The sequence below is a fragment of the Gossypium hirsutum genome, chromosome A06 (assembly GCF_007990345.1).
Source record: "Gossypium hirsutum isolate 1008001.06 chromosome A06, Gossypium_hirsutum_v2.1, whole genome shotgun sequence".
In the NCBI taxonomy this organism is placed as follows: Eukaryota; Viridiplantae; Streptophyta; class Magnoliopsida; order Malvales; family Malvaceae; genus Gossypium; species Gossypium hirsutum.
This window is the reverse complement of record NC_053429.1, coordinates 13,140,230-13,148,229: the sequence shown is the minus strand read 5'-3', so window position 1 is coordinate 13,148,229 and position 8,000 is coordinate 13,140,230. Positions and strand designations below refer to the sequence as shown.

At 39.1% G+C, this 8,000-nt stretch overlaps 1 non-coding gene across 1 annotated transcript; it reads right to left on the bottom strand.

The window, feature by feature from the left end:
- Window positions 1-2,082: 2,082 nt before the first annotated feature.
- Window positions 2,083-2,188, bottom strand: LOC121231106 (small nucleolar RNA R71). Its single transcript, XR_005929174.1, has one exon. It is a non-coding gene; the product is annotated as a small nucleolar RNA R71 (small nucleolar RNA).
- Window positions 2,189-8,000: the final 5,812 nt, after the last annotated feature.

Genomic DNA, 8,000 nt, shown 5'->3' with positions numbered 1-8,000 from the left:
GAGGTAAGTTCATAAGTAAATAAATGCTGTTAAATTGAAATGCATTGAGAAACCATAATTTATACATGTTTTTATCCCATGATTAGCACATTTATGGATGGTTTCTCCTTAGATTTGGTGAATTCGATGCTCCTAATTCTTTAATTTCATATTTATACTTACGTGAGCATAGGAAGTAAAAAGAGCGAGAAATGGGCCGAAAACGGAGAAAATGGACCCACATGGGAAATAAAAACGGCCTGGACTTCCTCACACGGGCGTGTCACACAGCTGTGTCCCTTTGGCAGGATCAAAGCACGACTTACACGGGTAGACTACATGCCCGTGCCTATTCAGCAGCCTTGACCACGGCCTGGAGTAATCGCACACGGGTGTGTCCCTGTCGAGCCCGATTATAACCCTATTCAAAAAAATCCAATTTTGAGGGCTCTTAGGCATTCTAAAGCCTATTTAAACACCAGAGGAGACACTTAGGAGGGGGGACGCAGAGTAGGAGGCAATAAATTACTCAAGAGAAGCCGATTGGTCCATCTCAGAAGTCGGATTCATCATCAGGACTGAATATCTCCCTTCAATTTTCATTCAGGGGTTTTGGGTTTTCTTTATGTTTGGTATTCATTATTCTTCTAAGATGTTTTCTTCTATAATTATGAACTAAACCCCCTAAATACCAAAGAGGAATGAAACCTAAGATGGATCTTGTTATTATTATTTGAATTGTATGATAAATATTTGACTTGTTCTTAATTATGTGTTCTTAATTCTTGTTTTAGTATTCTAGGATATTGATTCAAGTTGATGCTCTTATTCAGAGGAGGAATAGACCCTGTGTAAAAGTAAATTTGTCATAATTAAGCGGAGTTGATTGCACGCCTAGAGATAGGGTGATAAGATTTTGCCGGATTAGGGTGAAACCTAATAAGGGGATCCATAGATCGAATTAATGCAACACTAGGTGTTAATTAGAAAGAGATTTCAATTAACCAACCTAGGGTTAGAAGTTATTAGTCTTGAGAGAGATAATAATATAACTCAAGGATTTCTATGGATCAAGTCAAATGAATAAATCGTCTGATTCAGAGTCAAATAACAAGTGAAGTCTAGGTGGATTTTTCCTTGGGTATTGTCTTAATCAATCGAATTCTTCCCAAAAGTTTTTCCCCAATTTCTCTTTGTGCACTCTTAGTTTACTTAATTAGTTTAGATAAACAAATCCCTTAATTTTTAGGCTAGATAATAAAAAGAAAGTAATTACTAGTACTCTTGGTTCCTTTGGGTTCGACAATCCGGTCTTGCTAAAGCTATACTACTGTTCGATGGTACACTTGCCTTTATCATGATAATAGTTAGTTTCAAGAATGATTAAGTATAAATATCTAAAACCTATCGCGAATTTCACGTATCAAGTGTTTGGCACTGTTACTGGGGAACTAGGATATTAGGAACTCTCGATTTTTATTACTTTAGCAATTTTACTTTTATTGCAATTTAAATTTTTCTTTTCTTTTCTAATTCTTCATTTATTTTCTTCTGACAGGTTTTTCTAGTTTATAACTAGAAGAAACCCGTCAGGACCCCTACTTTTTGACAGTGAGATCGACCGCCCAGTTCACAAAAATCTAAGAGAAATAAGGCAAAGCTTAAGATACACAGTGGAAGAGCAAGAGGACAATATTTCAACCACAACCGAGAAGATAGCTGAAAACCAAGAAAATCTGCTACCTCCTGCAATTGCTGCTAATCAGAATCATGCTCTGCATACTATGTATGATTATGCTAAATCTTCTTTAACAAGAATTGAATCGAGCATAGTTAGGTCTGCTGTTGCTGCAAATAATTTTGAACTGAAACCTAACACCAGTCAAATGATCCAACAGTTTGCTCAGTTTGATGGTTTGCAGGACGAGGATCCCAAAATCAATGGTGTTTCTGATGATGACATTCGCCTTCGATTGTTTCCCTTTTCGTTGAGGAATATCGCTAAACAATGGTTGAACTCGCTACCACGAGGGTCAATCACTACTTGGGAACAAATGACCGAAAAGTTTTTACTAAAATATTTTCCGCCAGCTAAAACAGCCAAATTACATAATGATATCTCTTCTTTTGTGCAGATGGATTTAGAAACACTCTACAATGCATGGGAGAGATACAAGGACCTTTTGAGAAGGTGCCATCACCATGGGTTACCACTTTGGCCACAAGTTCAAACGTTTCATACTGGCCTGAATCCTTCGACTCGACAGGTGATCGACGCAGCCGCTGGTGGAACCATCAATAATAAGACACCTGAAGATGCTTATGAATTTATAGAAGAGATGTCACTGAATAATTATCAGTGGCAAGTCATGAGGACAAAGCCAACAAAAACAGCTGGTGTTTTTAACGTCGATTTGGTCACCATGCTCTCTAGTCAGGTAGAAATTTTGAATAAAAAAAATTGACGGTTTTCTTGGTTCTTCACAGGTTCACCCAGTAATGAAGTGCGAAGGAAGTGGAGTTGGATCGAGCAATCCAAAATATCCACTCTATGGCCACAATATGGAGAATGAGTAGTTAAATTACATGGGTAATAATCCTCAATCTCAAAATAATCAGTATAGCAATACTTACAATGCAGGATGGAAGAATCACCCAAATTTTTCATGGGGAGGCCAAGGGAATCAGCGACCACCACCACCTGCAGGCTTCCAACAACCACCCTACCAATAAGAGAAAAAGCCGAACCTTGAGGAGATGCTAACAAAATTCATCTCAGTGTCAGAAACTAGTTTTTAGAATACCGAGACAGCAGTTAAAAGTCAACAAGCATCGATCTAAGGGCTTGAAACTTAGATAGGCCAACTCGCTAAATTGATATCTGAACGACCACAAGGTAGCCTACCGAGTAACACTGAATCTAACCCAAGGGATCAAATCAATGCAATTACCATTCAAAATGAAGAAGGGTTAGTTGCACCTGAACCAGAACCGGGGCAAAAAATAGTGGTGAGTAAAGGTAAGGGTGAGGTGGAGCACAATGACCAGAAACCGGTAAGTAAAGAATACAAACCTCGTGTGCCATACCCAAACGTGACAAGGAAAGACCGCACAAAAGAACAATTTGGTAAATTCCTTAAATTATTAAATAAGTTACATAATAACTTACCGTTTACTGAAGCTCTTTCACAGATGCTAAACACAGTCAAATTCTTAAATGAGCTTTTAACAAATAAGGGAAAGTTGGATGAGGCGTCGCATGTGGAACTAAATGCGGTTTGCTCAACCATACTACAGAATAAGCTAGCTAACAAATTAAAAGATCCAGGGAGTTTTACGATTCCCTGTTTAATTGGTAGCCTAGATGTAAATAATGCTTTAGCTAATTTAGGGGCTAGTATCAATGTCATGCCTTACAAAATATTTAAACAACTAGGTCTTGGGAAACCCAAACAAACTAGGATGAGTATTCAATTAGCCAATAAAATAATCAGATTTCCTCGGGGGATTATTGAAGATGTACTCTTTAAAATTGACAAATTTATATTCCAGTTGATTTCGTTGTTCTAGATATAGAAGAGGATAGTAACGTTCCTTTAATTTTAGGGAGGCCCTTTTTAGCAACCGCTAGAACAATAATTGATCTTGGCACAGGTGAACTCACACTTTGTGTGGGAGACGAAACAATCACCTTTCAAGCTAGTAATTCGAGTAACACATTGAAAATTAAAGATGGTTGTATAAATCATTCTACTAAAACTGACCATGTGGTGCAACCTACTTTGCAGGAAATAAGTTCGAAGAACCTACAGGAGCCATGTTCAAGCAACAACAAAGGACCTATCTATGAAGAACGAAGGCTACAAATTGAGGAACTAGATGAATGATGGACACAGAAATCAAGAACACCCGATAAACTGATACCAAGCCAGGACGAGCTCAATACATCACCAAATCAACTTAAGGTTGGAGACAAAGTACTACTAGATGTAGTAGATCCTCGCATTACCACTTTCGAACCTAATGAAGAAATTCCTATTGCAGTACTCAGTATTTTCGCATATGGTACAGTTATGGTCATTTACCCCAAATTCAGAACTTTTAAGGTAAACAATACTCGTCTTAAACCTTATATTGATAAAGTTGATAGCAGGGATGGGGAGTGTAAACTCCTCGAGCCACCATGATCACACACCAGAGAGGTAAGTCAAGCTTAGACTATAAATAAGCGCTTCTCGAGAGGTAACCCGAGCACTAAGAGTAATGATTTATTTAAATTCTAGTTTTTCATATCTAACCTACTAACTGAGTCTTGAAACACAGGGTTTTCCCATCCACATGACCAGGCACACGGGCATGCCTTAGGCCGTGCACACACCACAGGAGGAGACACGGCCGTGTGATACGGTTGTGTGAAAACAGGGAATTTTTCCCCAACACGGGATGCGATAAGTCGCCACGGTCGTGTTATAAAGCCATGGACGAAACTGCCAAACCAACATGAGCGTGCGACACGCCCATGTTTTGAAATCATAGGCGAACCTATCAATTTAGTTCGGGCGCTCGACACGGTTGTGCCCAGCCCCCGTGGTCGACACTGTCAAACTAACATGGGCATGGGAGAAGCGAATAAAGCAAGACATGGTCGTCTGACACAGCCATGTGCACCCACACGCCCAAGGAACACGGGCGTAGGGCGAATGTCAGACGCACCTAAATTTAAAAATCAAGAAACACACGGGAAAAAATTAGGGCACACAAGCGTGCCCCACGGTCGTGTGCCCTAAAATCTATATAAACCTTTCACTATTCATCATCTCCCTCCCCCAAAACCCCTAACCCTAGCCGCTGTAACTTCACACGCCCTACCTGCCATGCCCGTGCGCCGCTTATAACATTGTTTCCGATAACCCAAGCTTCTCCCTTTTACGTTTGTTTACTCTTTTCTCTCTATTTTCTTTAAATATTTTGCCTATTTCATGTTTTCTTTGATCCATTTGACTATTTTAAGTGAACATTCATAGTAGAATAATAGAAATACTCATGCTTATTATTAAAGAATTTTGCCATTTTTCATATTACATTCATCCATCTTTCTTGTTTCCATGGATTTTATGCTTACCCACATGCATTCATACATTAGATATTCCCATCTTATTATTCTCATAGTCCTATTTTAATAACTTCATATATTTGCTTTAGTTGTTTTAGTTTTGTTCTCTTTATCTAATACGCGAGTCTCATGAAATATTCCTATTTAGTTTTGTGTTTCCATGCTATTTTTGGGGCGTATTGGTTGAACTTGGAATTTTCAATGCAGGTATACAATATCATCCTCACATGGTAAGAAAACCGTTGTCCCTGCCTCGAAGAAAAGGAAAGGAGCAGCGTCATCCTCAGGTCCTACCGCGGAGATTAGGCACCCTTTCCTCGAGTTCCCCTTAAGACCCCAAGAGGAGCTATTTTAGATATTACGGTCCCGACCCTAGGTATGGGCTGCTACATTGACTGGGCCACACTTGAACAAATTCAGATGGCTGACATGGTCTGAGCCCTCTTGACGACTGAACTGTGGGGGCTTTTTTTTGAGATCATCGAGCCAACATACCTCGAGCTCCTGATGGAACTATGCTTGACCTTCCATCTCCAAGTCATCATGACAAACTTCGACGATCCTGGAACGGTCCAGTTCTGCCTTGGTGGTCTTGTACGCCAGTTGAGCGAACCCGAGTTCGGGATTGCACTAGGGCTGTACACGGAGGAGTTCATGGATGACAATGAACTCGACACCCTCCACCGCCACATTCACTACTCTCCCTCAAAGTGTTGGCAGGACCTCGTCCTTGCCTCGGCCTCATATGATCCTAGCCACTTCAAGGCATCAGCTCTCCCTCTATCCTTAAGGTACTTACATGCCATCTTGGCTCACACTCTGTTGGGACGACGAGAGAGCACCGGCGTCGTCACCACCCACGACGTCTATTTCTTATGGATCATGGCAAACGAGCACGTCCTCAACCTTCCCTACTTCATCGCTCTCACCATCCACTATTAGACAGAGCAACATAGGAGAGGGGTCATCTCTATCAGGCCCTAAGTTACTCGATTGGCACGACACTTTGGGCTCCTTAACACAACGGCACAATCATCCTCCCTTACTCGCATCAGTCAGATATCCCCACAGGGTATCTTGAGCATGCTAAACATAAGGATGATCAAGAAACAACGTGGCACCTATCCTCCTCAGTACCGCCTCGTCCAGTCCACCGAGGAGGAGGACCCAGAGGACATTACTGATGATTTCCCTCCACGTCATGAGGACCCACCGTCTCAGCCACCACCCATCCATCGTCCAGTTCATGCGGCGGCTTCATACTCTGACATCTCTGAGCGCCTTACTAGATTTGAGCAATAGTGTTTTTAGTGTTTTGATCACATTGATGGTACACTTTATTAGATTTGTCAGCACATTCACATCTCATCGCCGCCACCACCTCGCGAACCATCCGGCAATGACGATATTTAAAAACTTTTTATTTATTATTTTCATTTTCACTTTTATCTTTATTTATCTTATTTAAGTACTTTTTATTTCATTTTCCTTTATTATTATTTTAATTTTAGTTTTTATAATTTTTATTGAATAATTTATAGTTTCATCTATTTCATTACGAGTAATTATGCTTCCTTATATTTCCTAAAAAGTTCCTGATTCTATCACAGTTATAAAAGAGCTCCAAAGCTTATCATCGCATAGGAACTAAAAACTCCACTGGCAAAGGTTCTCCACAACTGCCGTGTCTTGCTCAGCCACGACCATAGCTACCACCAGATATAATATTCTTTTGGCTCAAGACTTATGGACTAATGAACCTCTACCACCACCGGAGTATCCTCCTCCACTCTCATCATTGCCTTTGCCGATTATTCTCCATAACTCCAATTCAAAGAGTTCATTCATCATTTAAGAAGTTTCATTTCTCTCCCTATCTTATGATTATCTATCTATATTTTTTAATATATTTATCTTTGTACATTGAGGGCAATGTACATCTTAAGTGTGGGGGGGTCTTTCATATCATCATTAGAAATCACTGAATTTTGTCTTGTTCTCACGTGAATCACTCATATCACTATTAGAATGAATTTTAATTAATTTTTTTATTTTTATTGATATGTCTTGAATTAAAACATAGGTATTTATGCATTGATTGTTTAAACTTTAAGACATTAGGGAATCAAGCATGATAAGTTGATTTTTGAAGGATTATAAACTTTTAGGTTGTTTCCCTAAGTTTAGGTATTATCGTAAGTTGAAATTCACAAGTTTAAACATAAAAAAGCCATAATTTTTGTGAGATCTTGAGTCTTTAGAGCATATTTTATATCTTTCATGCTTACTTTTATTATGAGTGCGTCATTATTGATTTGTTATTCTAGAACTTGCTTGATTATGCATGTCAAGACCACACCATTTGATTTGATATGTCAAGATGATAAAGGCACTTAGGTTTAACCCACTCACTCCACAAAATCCTACCTTCATAATTAACCCTTAGTGAACCCCTTTGAGCCTAACAAGCCATTAATTGATTTACCCTCAATATTAACCCATAACCCATTATTGTTGAAATCCCCTAATTTGATCCCTATTATTGTCGAGATTTGATTTGAACTAATTGCTTAGATATGTTTTGTTCTTCTATGTATTTGACTTGTTCTTAAAAAAAATTACTTCAATACATATTAGTAGTAATTCGTCGTTTTTGAGTTTGAGTGCTAATTCCATATTCTGAGAAGAAGCTCGCTTTTATTCAACTGATGACTAGTTATTTTTCTAGCTAGGTAATTTTTCAATTCAATCTCGATTCTAACATTTTCCTTCAGCTTGTGACCACACCCCCTAACCAAAGCCACGTTACAACCCTCTAAAAACCTTTTTGATTGATGTATCAGCTCAATATATCGTGGTGGAGATTTGATTTTCAAGCAAGCCTATGGTAATAACTTTCCATATTGAC